Source organism: Eptatretus burgeri, chromosome 5 (assembly GCF_056783735.1).
Source record: "Eptatretus burgeri isolate ZD-2024b chromosome 5, Ebu_testis_v1, whole genome shotgun sequence".
Classification (NCBI taxonomy): Eukaryota; Metazoa; Chordata; class Myxini; order Myxiniformes; family Myxinidae; genus Eptatretus; species Eptatretus burgeri.
This window is the reverse complement of record NC_140965.1, coordinates 74,303,694-74,317,617: the sequence shown is the minus strand read 5'-3', so window position 1 is coordinate 74,317,617 and position 13,924 is coordinate 74,303,694. Positions and strand designations below refer to the sequence as shown.

The following is a 13,924-nucleotide window of genomic DNA, read 5'->3' as shown; positions in this document are numbered from 1 at the left end:
CCAAAATACCTTGGTTTCCACAGCGTGAAGCCAAGAAAGGAGAGAGGTGGGAGCACCAGCCCAGAGAGGAGAGCAGTGAACGATCCCAGCGGATGTGGTCAGGAGCTCACGTGTGGCAAGGAAGGACTGTACGACGGAGGATTCCCAGTCCATGACTGGTTTTGGAGGCCAGCTTGGAAATGTGGTTTTCCCCCGAAAGATCATGGCAGATAGTGAGACTCAGAAGCTTGAATGAAAGGATTTCAAGAGGATTGTTGAGAAAGTAGGTGGGGAGGGGGGGGGTTCCAGATGGTCCCTTCGGAGAGACATCGTGAGAGTGAGATTTGTCAGGATTGAAAGACATGTTCCACCAGATTGTGATTTTATTTTTTTCCCCCCATTTTGACCTGTAACCTTTGTGGCACAGACAGCAGAGGTAAAATAAACTATTTTTGAAAATTAAAAAAAAACAGTTACATATTTCATTTGTCTCCCAATGTTGATTGCAAATAAAAAAAATTCATTAATTTTTTTTGTGTTTTAATGTGCCCGTAAATTGCATTTTTTGGTATTTGGCGTTTTTGCCCTGCCCGTGACTGCTCTTGCACCTTTGTGCCATCTGGTGATCATATCTACCAAGTTTGGTAAATTTCTGCCCAACTGTTTAGGAGGAGATAGCATGGTGGAAGGACAGACAGACACACAGCCAATTACAATATCCCCTCTTTTTTTTCAAAAACTATGGGGATAATAATGAGTCAAAGCCACACAGAGAGAAGGAACAATTCCTGTGTGATTTGGCCACCACAAAATCAAATAACTAAGCTGTGGTGGGAAAAGCTACCACGTGTTTGATGTTTGACATCAACCCATCCCGAGAGGTACTAAAGGGCCACGGACTTGATCTCACCTACTTTTGATGAATGTTCAAAAAATCCCAAATATCATATCAATGTGTTAACATTTATAACATCAGTATGCCATCAACACTTATTTTAGGCATTTCAATGACCCACCAGAGTCGAATGCTCCACCCATCTGCTAAAAGTGTACTCTGAGGAAGAAGCTGGAAATGATGTAGACAGTTGAAGGCTGTTTCTCAGGTTGAGCATTGCAGTGAGTGGTAGGCCGTTTTCCCACGACAATTAATTGCATGTTTTATATCAATCTGGGGAAGAGATGTAAGTGGATTAGGTTCAAATAAAAACAAGAACAATACGAGTTCCCTCACACACCTTCCTCCCCCCAAAAAACCAACAATAATGAAGTAATGAGAATTTGTTCACCTCACAAAGGAGAATTGGACTTGTTGCACTGAAGACTGTACTGTTTTGATCACTTTAGCCTCGGTAGTTTTAAGGTTAGATTACATGGCTTTTCCTTTTAACTATTTGAACCATAGCGGCCATTTTACCAACCACTGTTGAGAAAGTAGATGGAGGTGGGTTCCAGACGGTCCTTTCGGAGAGACGTAGTGAGAGTGTGATATTTGTCAGGATTGAAAGACATGTTCCACACATGGTGATAATGGCGATTTCAATTGTCACCATGCTAATTGGCTGGGTGTTGGTAACTCTCTCATAACTTAACATATAACAAAAGCTCTCCATAAATTATAATATATATATATATATATATATATATTGTTTGTATGGTGTCCATATAGTCCTTGGGCAACTTTTAACTTGTAAATTTTGATGTACACATGATAGAAACAAACTATAAATGGTGCATGAAAACATAATTCATAAAGTTTTTACTCTACAGTTTAAATATTTAGGATTCAAGATAACCACCATCTTCAGTGAGGCATAATTCAATCTTCTGGTTCTGGGATCGCAGCACATGGACGTCCTGATCGGCACTTGCTCCTTCCAGTTCATCTAATCTAAAGGCCCGGTCACACCTTGACGTTTTAGCCAGCGATGGCAACGTATTAAAATGTATGTAAAACGCTGGCTTACGTTGAACTTTTGATGTTTTTTTTGAAAGATTCGGACGTATTCATAGCGACTTGGTCTTATGTATAACGCATTGGTAACTACACAGAACGTTTCGTTGTGTTATAGATAACTTATACCAACGAATGCTGAACCTGTTGTCGGCCTACACAACCGATGCCCAACGATAGTCTAACTCAGGCATAGCGCGTTGCACGCATCGCCGATGATGTCGTGACGTAGCCTATTAAAAGGCTGATGCACAACGATTCGAATCACAACTGTCGTAGAAATGGAAGGGTCAAAATCGCGGTCACACCTTGGCGATCTTGCCAGTGTATGCCGACGTAACAAAAAGTGTGTCTAAAACGTTGGGGCACGTCGAATACGGTATGGGTAAGTTTGGTATGCGCGAGTAGAACGCTAAATACGCTATCATAAGTCGTAGTAAGTAGAGTACGTCAAGAAATTTTGAACATGTTCAAAATTTTACGACGTACTCGGTGTATGACACACGTTCCGCATGCGATGGGGATAAGTTTTACACACGATATGTGGACGCTTACACACGTCCACAAACGCTACTTATAAGCTACTCATAAGTCGAAACACGTCGCAGTAATGTCTTTTTTACGCGAAACTTATTTCTAACTTATGTTTGACGTGCTTTGAACCAATTCTTTACGTAGTCCCAAAACACATCGGCGTATGTAGACGTATTCCAATGACGTCTTCCGGTCGACAAAAAAAAAAAATGAATGTGTTTCTAGCTTACAACTGCCATATAAAGACGTGTTCCCAGCGGTTTTGGGAATTGGTATATAAAAATGGTGTTCATAAAAGGGGAACCCAACAGTGTTTTCGAGTTCCTTTTTGAGTCGATGTCCATGTCAGCAGTAACAGTATCAGTATCAGTATCAATATTAGTATTAGTATAAGTATTAGTAGTAGTTTGTTCATGTTGGCAGTAGTAGGTGAGTGTGAGGGGGAGGGTGTGGGTTATGATGGATCCTCCTTGCGTCCGCGTGTCCACGGGTAGGTTCATAGGCTGCCACTCAACGATTTAAATGGCTGCATCTCCACTATTGAAAGTAGACGCTTGCGCTCAACAATTTGAATTTTTTTTTACACTCAACGACTTTTAAACGGTACCACTCAGCTAGTTTCATTGTTTACAATGAACGATTTAAATTGCTGTCACTCGCCTTTGTTTTTTGACGCTGGGGTTTGGAAATTTTAATCGTTTCTATTGAACGTGATAAATCGCTCAAACCCCACTATTGAAAGTAGACGCTTGCGCTCAACAATTGGATTTTTTTTACACTCAACGACTTTTAAACGGTACCACTCAGCTAGTTTCATTGTTTACAATGAACGATTTAAATTGCTGTCACTCGCCTTTGTTTTTTTTTTTTGTTTTTTTTTGGCGCTGGGGTTTGGAAATTTGAAGCGTTTCTTCTGAACGTGTTAAAACGCTCAAACTCGACTATTTTAAATAGACGCTGCCGATGGACAATTGGAATCATAGCCAAGCTAGACATCAAAGTGTGAACATCCTCGTCATGCCGAAGAAAAGTTTGAAGAATGCTGCAAATAAGTGTCCTGGCCGTGGCCGTGGACGCTGACGCAAGGACGATCCATTATACTGACGTCTTTCAGCCTATGAGTAACTTAAAAGTAACGTCTGTCGATGTGTGCCAACGATCGCGTAACGTGCCAACAACACATTAATCATAGGTTAGAAATAAGTTTCGGGTACGCTAAACATTACCTCGGCGTGTCTCAACTTATGATTAACTTACAAGTAGCATGTGTTGACGTCTGTCAACGATCGCAGACCGTGCCTACAACTTGTGGCCAGCGTAGCGGAACGTGTGAGTCATACGCCGGCATACGTCGTGAAATTTCAAGCATGAAAAAAATTTGAGGACAACCTAAAAGTGCAACGTTTAAAGCCAACGTACAACGACGTATGCCAGCGTGCTCTCAATGTTATCAAAACTTACCCATAACGTATTCAACGTGTGCCAGCGTTTTAGAAAAAAAATTCAAAAATCGGCATACGTTGGCTAAAATGTCAAGGTGTGACCGGGCCTTAAGCTAAGTTCCCCAGACCAAATATGTTGTTTAACCATTTCATTTTTTTCCTGTTTTGCTTGTCATGTTTTTCATCAATTTTCTGTCCCAAACCATATCCTGCTGTGTCAAATAGTCTCATTTGTGTCCCGGGTCAAATCAGGCCTACTGGTGATAGTCGGGCTGTGCTTTCCCTCCATTTTGCCTTGTTTTCGCTACATTTATCCCAGGTAAGGTTACTTCCGATTCCTCAACTCGATTCCATTTCGCTTCCTCGCTCAAAAATAAACATTTCACTCTGAAAATAAATAAACTAGCAACCAACATAAGAAAAGAAAAAAAAAAAAACTCACCTCGGTCAGCTCAGTTACTCATTTCCCTATCCCTTCTTTTAAATATCCCCAAACTGAATCTTCACTGAATAAAACATTTCTCTTCCTTTAAAAGCTGTTCATAATATTTTTTTTTAAAACGCTTCCAAAATGTATTTTAAAATACCTTACTCTACTTATTACTCAATCAGGAAAACCCATTCATCATAATCATAATCATAATCATCAAAATCTCTTCCTTTTCTCTTTGGAAGGCTCATTTCCCCAAACCACATCACTCCTAATGCCTAGTTCATCCAGTCTCCTCTTTCACTTACAGGTGAATTTCCTCCCTCAGACACTTGCCTTCAACCAAAAACACTCACAATCACCAGACCCATGAAGTCTGTCACAGGTTATCCAGTGTGCGCATCCTGAGGCATCCATTTTGCAGAAATTGTGTGCACACAACAATAATTTCCCTTTCACGTCCATTCATGCTGTAAAACCCTTCTATGTCAGTACTCCGCCACACCCAATCCCACCGCTTCTCAGCTCCCACCTCATCCTGCCAGCTATTTGCTTCCCCCCCACTCCCGCTCCTCTCACTCAAGGCAATCCCCCCTCCAACCCCACCTCGCACCCTCTCCTTGCTTCTTTCCACATCCCAATGTCTTATCAGCAGTACCTCCTCCCATCAATAATTGTGTGGACCTCATAGTGTTACAAATCTGGCAGCCATGTGCACACAACAGCCAGGTCCTATAGATCAGTTATATCGGTAAGTACGTGTTTTTAGTTAGGATCCCATCCCAAGTCTAATGGGAATTAAATGTTCGTGCGCTGTGGAGTTATTTTGATAGTCAGGGTTTTCTTTTACATCGCTTTCACAACAACACACTGCTCACAGCTTCTTCGCGTGCTCGCCAGCGAGCGCGTGCGTGGGCGGAGTTCAACATGAGCATGGCGTCCCTCTTTGGCCAATCGGCAAGGAGCGGGCGTCTCACCCGCCCCATTACACACGTGGCTGAAGGTGAAGAGGTAGGCGGAGCGACAAACGCCTCTGATCGGGACTCCATCCACCAGAACGGTGGGAGTTGCTCCGCCTACCGTGGGCCCGCCCAATGGAAGACTGCCAGGGAATCGCGCGATGGGTCCGACCAATCAGGAGGCGAGTGGCCAGGAGAAGAAGCCCCTCCCTCCTGAAGAAAGTGTGGTCGTCGGGACGAGCAGAGAGAGTTTGCGTCCTGGGTATCTTCAAAGCACGTCTGCCTGGGTTTTGCGGCAGACTGCATCCCGCACTTCGGAGGTGTCTCGTCTGGCGCATTGCAGCGAGCGGTCGATTTTCAAAGGGAGATCACCTCGTCTCGCCTCCTCTGGATTCGGCTGCCCTGGTCCGTCCTTTGACGACCGGAGCTCCGGGAAGGGGTGGACAACCAGCCGCACGCTCGCGGCCAGGTAGCCAGCAGTCCTGACTCCCAGCCGAACTATCCTCCTGGGCTGGAGAGCCGAATAAAGACCCGGCGGGTCAATTTTCTTTTTTGGGTGTGCGTGTGTGTGCGGGCCTGTCTTGTCCAAGTAGAATTGTGAAGTGCTTTTGTTGTACATTATTTGCATTTCATATAGTAGTGATAACTCTGTCCTTACGTGCTCCCATCGTCTCCCCGATTATTGTAAAATAAATACCCCTATTATTGAATGTACCAGCTCGTTTCTGTGCTTCTTTCATTGGCTTAGCACGGTGCATGTTGGGAAATAGCGAAGCGGAAAATTGTTCATTTGGTCCGGCGCAGCTCTGGTAACTCCGCTCGGTTACGCCAGATCCGAGCCGTTACCCGCGACTCGGATCGGACAGAGTCGGCTGAGGGTGTGGTTTCCCCGGTAGTTGGATGGCGTGAGTACTTAGGTAAATTGGAGTTAGACAAGTGGACCCAAACTCACGCCATCAAAATATTGGCGGCCACGGTCCTGCAAGGGACCCGTGCCTTTCGGAGTTCTCGGAGAAGCACGATCTAGATTCCGGGTGTTAAGTGGAGCCGACTCTACAGCTCCACCCAGCGGTCGTGCTCCCCGCCGACACCCGGCCCCACAACAAATTGGTGTCAGGAGCGGGTTTCAAACCCCTCCGCCTCTGTCGAGAAATTCACGGGATACGGATCAGGGGTGTAGGGAGCAAACCCCCCCCCCACCGTGTCCCCCAAATTGCGAGCGAGTGAAATTTTATTCTCAACACGCAACATGGCAAGCCAAGATGGGCTGGACCAGGTGGGTAGTAGTGTAGTGTTAGAGGAACCCATGGTCCAGGACACCCCCATCCAGGAACTTTCCCCGTGATCGGACCCAGAAGTCGTAATGGGAGGTGTCTGTCAGTGTCGCAGTCATAATGGGCACAGACCCAGAAGTCTGAACAGGCTCCTCCCACCTCGACCATTGGGAGTTGATTACACAGCAGTAGAGAATGTCCAGTCAGAAGTGATATTGTTGATATGTGTCGATTAGACTGTTCTTCATCAACTTGTTCACTTTGTGTGAATTTCACCTGATGAGAGCACAGCGAAAAGCTTTATAGTTTTCTTTTTATGGTAATGCCCTTCAAAATGTCTCTGTTTATGTCTATATTAATATACGTTAATTATTCTATCTACTGAGATAACATGATTATTGCAGATAACCCTCTAACACATTCATTTCATGGCCTGCAAGCCACTGGTGGACTAAAGTGTGGCTGATAGTACAAAACACCCCATCATAAATGCTATTAAATTGACCCATTGCTTTCAAATGAGTAATACAACGTGAAGCATAAAAGTAACAAAACTACATTAGGATATGGTTGCAGTACACAATCAATTACGCGTACAGCCCCGTTAAGAACAGTGAAGAAGAGTATGTGGAGGCGGGGCGGAATAGCATCCTCACAAGGAGTCTTGCAGGCGGTGGAGGCTCTCACACCGATGGCTTATCGGCAAAAGTGGCACCCCTCAAACAATTGTGAAGATCACTGCTCCAACATGTCGAAAAACCATGACATAAGTTCGTTTTCAGGTTCTCCTTGATGCGTTTGGTTCATCCACTGGCTACTGGTATAATGTTTTTACATTATCTAATATATAAATAAATAAATAATTGGGCGTTTTGAGCTCAATTTTGTCAAAAGAAGTTCCGTATTTGCATTTAATGACAATAAAGTTTCCTATTTTACGAACATCAAAAAGGCCAGCCAGCACACGACAAACATACAGCTTTATACTATTCACAATTAAGATCAATTTTGAACCAAAGTAATAAGCTATAATAAAATAACATTTTAAAATAGATTAGTATAGGTGTCGATGTGCTTCTGTAGGTTTTCTTTTAATCTTTTCAGAAAGGTGCCAACTCCTAGAAGGAATCATGGATGTGCCACTGAAACAGGCACATAGAAAGGAGCAGAAGACCTGCATCATTTGCTCTCAGAAATTTGTGATCTCTGAACTCACGAGACCAAAAGACTCACAATCTTTAGCAACACTTATGAAAGCAGCAAATGTACAAAATTTCCACACTATCTGAGAACTTCAGCAAGATGAACATGATGAAAAACTACATTACCACAAAAATTGCTGTTCCACATTTACACACAAAAAACTCCAGACAGTTCATTAGTCCAGACAATAGAGTCACCATCAAATTCAGATACACAGAAATCTGTCAGGCAACCATCCACTAGTTCATCCAGTGCTTTTGAAGAGACATGTATATTCTGTGACAAAAAGAACAAGTCCCTCAAAAGATCCAAATCGCGGGAGCCATTTAGCCAGGCTCGTGAATTACGATCAGGTGAAAGGGTACAGCTTGCCGCATTGAGCAAACTGGATGACAAAATCCTCACAATCAAGTCACGAGAGTTGTTGCTGGTGAAGCTAATTATCACAAAAAACATGCTACCTTAATTACACAAGAGAAGGCAAACCTGCACCAACAACAGTGTCTAGTTCAGATAGCCTACAGAACAAAAATATCATCTTGCTGAAGAAAATGCCCACCATATATTGCTTGAACATATTAGGAACACTCGTTCCTGGAGCACAAGTTGTTAGAATGATTGGTATAACAGACATGCTCGTGAACTTCATGGGCCCACTTAGCTATAACACTAGTAATGAAGTGTAGCTGCAAACAAAACAAAAAAACAGCTCTGGCATAAACTTAAAAGAGAGTTTGGTAGCTCTCTTCACATCATCTCTGGTGACAACAGAAGACTTCTTGCCTTTTCAGATAATTTATATGTTGAAGCACTTCAAACGAAACGTAGAATTGAAGGAAAACTTGGAAAGTGCAGCAGATGCCGAAGGTGAAGAGTGGATAGTGAGGAAGTTTGCTCAGACATGAAGAAAAAACCATGGTCGTATCAACCTGATCAACTGAATGAAGACTATGGAAAGCTCCCCAATTCTCTGGTTAATTTCCTAAATGTTCTGTTAATTGAAGACACACCACCAGCAGAAACAAGTCCTAATTCTGGAATACTACGATTGATTCAGTCATTGGTGCAGGACTGCATGCATGCAGTGGGAGCTCAAGCAGCAATACCTGCCAAGCAAATCCTACTACCATGGGGTGCAACATCTCTGACAGGAATGCTGAGATGATTCAATTACTTCATCGTTTTAGGCAGGGCATTTCCTATTCAAAGTTAGAAGAGATGGACACAGCTTTGTGCCTTCAAAAAGCAAACAGAAGCTGATCTGCAGGGGGTATTCTGCCATAGAGTAGCTATCACGCATCCCCACAACCCTTGCCTTTGAAAACATAGATGGACTAGAAAACAGACTCAGCGGGAGCGGGACATAACATCGAGTCAATGGCATCATAATAAAAACATAATTATCCACTAGTCAACTCCCAAAGATGATGCCTGAAGTGCTGCCAAGAACAAACACAGTATCACCCCAGTTCTAGAAATACCAGTTCACAATGCTGGAAAAAGATTAGGCCCACCAGTTACAAAGCCACTTCCTCTGGACTACGAGTCAGAAGTTCAAACTGCACAGATTCATAACCTATTGTGGTTATGAAGTTTATATAAGAATATAGATGAACACTTCACATCACAGGAAAAAGAACACAGTTTGTTATCAAGCTACAGATTTGTCAACTGTATGTAATTCTCCATCATGTTCTAAAGATCAAGACTGCATTGGATGTGAATGAAATTGTGTGTGTGTATTTGACCAGGCGTTGCATGCCAAAGCAGCAGAAATCAATTGGAAAAAAAATTCAAAATGTATGAGAAGATTGTCCTAAGAATAGGTGTTTCACACAATCTACAATTTGTTCTCCATCATAGGCAAGCGGTTTGGTGCAGCTGGTTTGTGCGACATATCTGTGGAATGGGGTGTTATTACAGAAGGATCCATCAACAGTGTCCTTGAAGGCCACAATTACAACCATGGTGTCTGATGAGGCATTGCTGAGGTTGGCATGGAAGGGTTTCTATCCCAAGCTGGAAGAAAATCACATGGAAGATCTGACTGAAGCAAACATGGTTGCCCAATCATTGCACGATAACATTTGTAGAGATTCCATAGATGCCGTTTTGCAGAGCACATCCTGCTCCAAAATACGCCATTGATTTAATGAATAACTTCACCATCTCCACTACAAAAATGGTCCAACTGACGAGTTACTGGATGTCATTTGTCGATATGGTAGAAATGCTCCTTGGACTGATCTGGGCATCAATGGAAGGCAACTGGCTGCTCCATCTCTCTGCTATCATGTCCATGATTACCTGGTGCTTTGTTTACAGTTTTGCACATTCACAGAGATGAGAAAGCAGTCCAGTCACTAGTTCATCTGATGGAAACTAACTGGACAAATAAATTTTGGAGTGATCTTTCTGAAGTCATAAGCATTTCCACAGGAGCCACTGCACCACCAGTAGTTGCCAATGACCTTCTCACAGTCACAAAAGAAAGGTGACAATGCGAATATGGCATTCTAAGAAAGCAGGCTAGAGAAAGATGAACAAGATTTCTTCGAACGAATTCCAAGAAGGCAACTGAAGACATTTGACAGCATCAAGAAACGTGTCATCAAGAAGTCTTCAAACAAGGAAACAGTCCTCAAAACTGATCACAAACTATTTGGACACATGGTTCTTGGCACCTCTTGTAGAAAGCTGAACATGAGTGATGTTCTTCAGCATCCACTCGAGCCATTGTCCTGGTCACTTGCAAACTGAGATTGCACAATGAATTAAAGCCCAATAAAGCAGTATTAGCCAGAAAATAAGAGAGAAATGTATCCCCAGAAGAAGATATTCTGTCCACTTGCATCATCAATGGGATGAACCTCATTCAGAAGGTTAAAGGTGAAAACCTCACTTTTGATGAACTATCTGATCACTTATTCACGACAGTGTTAAGGGTGTCTGGCTGCGAACGTGTTGATGTAGTCTGATATATTCCAGCAACCATCAGAGGCTGAGAGAACCATGAGGGCGTCAGACATGGGAATGTGATTCACCAACATCGTACCTGGGCACAAGATTCAGCAGTGAAGTCTTCTTTCCTGTGGGGCCAGCAAAACAACGCTCGTAAAGTTCAAAGCAGAACGGTGTCAAGAGACAGCTACTTTGTGACAAAGTGATGTCCATTACCTATGCAGGGAGACATGTGCAGGGAGATGGGAGGGATTACTTTGACGAGGTAGCTGATGCAAATGGCCTCAGACCATCACAAGAAGAAGCTGATACTTGCATTCTGCTTCATGCCAAGCATGCCTCATCTGACATAGCCTCGTTATTATTATTGCTGAAGATACAGATGTCGTCATACCAGGTTTGGCTTTCCAGACCAACATAGGTTTCAACATGTTTGTTAATTGTGGATCAAAAACTCGCACCCAGTTCATCGATATCAGCAAAGTTGCCTGAGCAGTTGGGCACGATGTATGTGATGCACTGCGAGGAATGCAGTGCCTATACTGGTGATGATACCATTAGTGCTATTGGTGGTCATGGAAAACTCAGCACTCTGAAGCTTTTCCTAAACAATGTTAAATTCCAGAAAGCATTGGTGACTACCATCGAAGCTATTCAAGTGCTTGGAAGAATTTACATGCTGTCTGTATGTTTCTCAGTCAAATATTACTAAGGTCAATGAGATGCGTTTCAATCTCTCCAGAGCCAAGAATGGGGATGTTGAATCAGGACAATTGCCACCATGCAAGGACTGCCTTAATATGTATATACTACCAGGGCTAATTACCAGACAGGCATTTGGAAATGTAGCCTGGATGCTCAACCCAACATACCCATGTCCTCTTGACTACCATGGTTGTGTAGTGGATCATCAAGGACAGCTCAAGATCAATTGGATGACAGTGTCCCCAACCTCAGATGTAGTTCTGGAGTTCCCGTCTTGCAAATGCGAACAAAACTGCCATCCCCATAACTGTCAGTGCATGGCTCATAGGCTCAAATGCACAGACGTCCGCAGCTTGCAGACATGTGACATCATGAAAAACGAGAAAGATCTGTCAGGCTGATGGAAGTTCTGATGGAGGACAGCAGTGACAATGTTCAATTTTCGTGAATACATATTAACAATGTGTTTTTTTTTATTTCTGATTTTCAACAATGTAATGCAATTTACTGGTGTGGGAGTATATGTTACCAGAAATTCCTGCAAAAATACGACTGTTTACAATTCGGGTTTTGATATTCTCTGTACAAAACGTCCCTAAATGTGTTACTAGTAAATTTCATCGATACGAAAGATCAGTGTTCAAATGAGCACATAACTGTACAATGTATTATTCAGATGAGAAATCAGTTGCTGAACAATACCTATATTGCAAGGATTTAGGTGAGCAAGTGGGTTAAACTTAACCACTGGAGTTATTGGTGTTCTGTTTCATGCAAACAGTAGTTAGTGACGAGTTACATGTGTAACGTAACAGCTATAATTTTCAACTCGGTTTAACGCAGTTCACTCACAGTTCATTCACAATAATATTTACATGATATGCCAATGTACGTAAAAACGCCAAGTACATGCAACTCAGCACGATTGCACTGATTAATCAATATCTGTTGCATTTAGCAAATAATTATACATCAGAATACCACATTAAACATGGTTGTGAAGCCTTACAAATGCTGGAGCTGAGTGTTAATATGTATGAAATTCGGTTTTAAAGAAAGTGAATGTAATCTGCAGAAATATATGATCGGTATAACACAGCTTCACCCAGAAGGAACAGTGTTTAAATTTCCGTGAAACACTCCTACACATGACAACTCATGTACCATCACGAAGCGACTCTCCAGAAAAGTCCATCATGGTGCTTCAAGTTCGAAATACATAAACCAACCCGAAAAAAAAAAAACGTCAGTACGTCTGGTGCCCTCTGATGGCACAAATATATGTCATTTGGCTTCCTGGCCCACGGTACTAGGATTCAAAGCAAAGTAGAGCTTTATCAAGTGCCTACAGGGTAAAAGGATCTGAGACCTTGACGCAAATCAACACTCAGAGGGAAGATGATTGGTCATATTATCGACTACATCTTTGCACACGGATTTCGCAAACCAGAGGGAAAAATAAATAAATAAAATTCACAAGCAATCTTATGTCTTTCGTTTTGTGCACGATTCCATCTAACAAAGGTGAAAAAAAAACATTTTTTTTTAACTCCGACTTCTTTATAGCTTCCAATTGAAAAAGATAATTTTATTTGGGGTGTCAAAAATTTGAATATTATGCATTCTCAGTCTGACAACACCACTTTTTCATGAACCGATTCCCTCAGAACAGCTTTTTATCCTGCACACACAAAGTGAAAAGCAGTTTTAAGCAATTGGTTCATGTCCCGACTGATCAATGTATGATCAAGGAGCAGCTTATTTAAATAGTTATATTTTGAACATGAATCGGAAGAGTTCGTCATTTTTTTTCCAACTTCAGTGCCAATTCACCCCTCTCACCCCTCTCTCTCAAAGCAACCATCACACTCTTCCCCCTCCAAGCTTCCTTCTCACGTTGCTCAAAAAATTCCCCCTCACCTTTCTCCCGCAACTCTCCCCACTCACTCTTCTCAAAGTTGCCCCCCCCCCACTCATCCACAAAGCTGCCCCCTTCCCCTGCCCTCTCTCCATCTCATCACGACCTCCTCAAATCCTCAAATGCCTTCTGCCCCCTCTCTTATTACGCCACACTGTACCTCAACCCAGCAGCACAGTGCATTTTCTCTTCATCCAGCCCCCTCCACAAGCTCTTCTGCAATCCCCCACACTCTTTCAACAACTCTCTTACCTCCCCCTCCCCTGCACCAAAAGTCTCCTCCCCTCCATCTTCATCAACAGCGAGGATCTCAAATATCCGGGGCCTTCGCTCAAACCTGACAGATCTTTCCATACAACAGGTTGCTGCTGACAAACCAGACATAATCTGCCTAACAGAAACTTTCCTCCCTCAAGATGTCACTGAATCCCTAGTATTTCTCCCTGGTTACTCCCTCCTCCGGTATGACAGACCTGAGCCTCGGCCTGGTGGAGAAGTTGCTCTCTTCATCAAAGACTCTATTCCTCACTCTCCATGCACTGCCCTCACTACCCCACAACCCCAGGAA

The 13,924-nt window shown here is 42.9% G+C and overlaps 1 protein-coding gene across 5 annotated transcripts in view; it reads right to left on the bottom strand.

Moving 5' to 3' along the window:
* LOC147026706 (nucleus accumbens-associated protein 1-like) overlaps positions 1-13,924 on the bottom strand; it is a 109,639-nt gene that overhangs the window by 71,198 nt on the left and 24,517 nt on the right. For 4 of the 5 annotated variants that reach the window (XM_085882435.1, XM_085882432.1, XM_085882437.1 and 1 more), the window contains one exon: positions 996-1,147. The exons of the other annotated variant lie outside the window; for it this stretch is intronic. The gene's annotated coding sequence lies outside the window, so the exon portion shown is untranslated. The remainder of the gene's footprint in view (positions 1-995; positions 1,148-13,924) is intronic. 5 annotated transcript variants of the gene reach the window in all.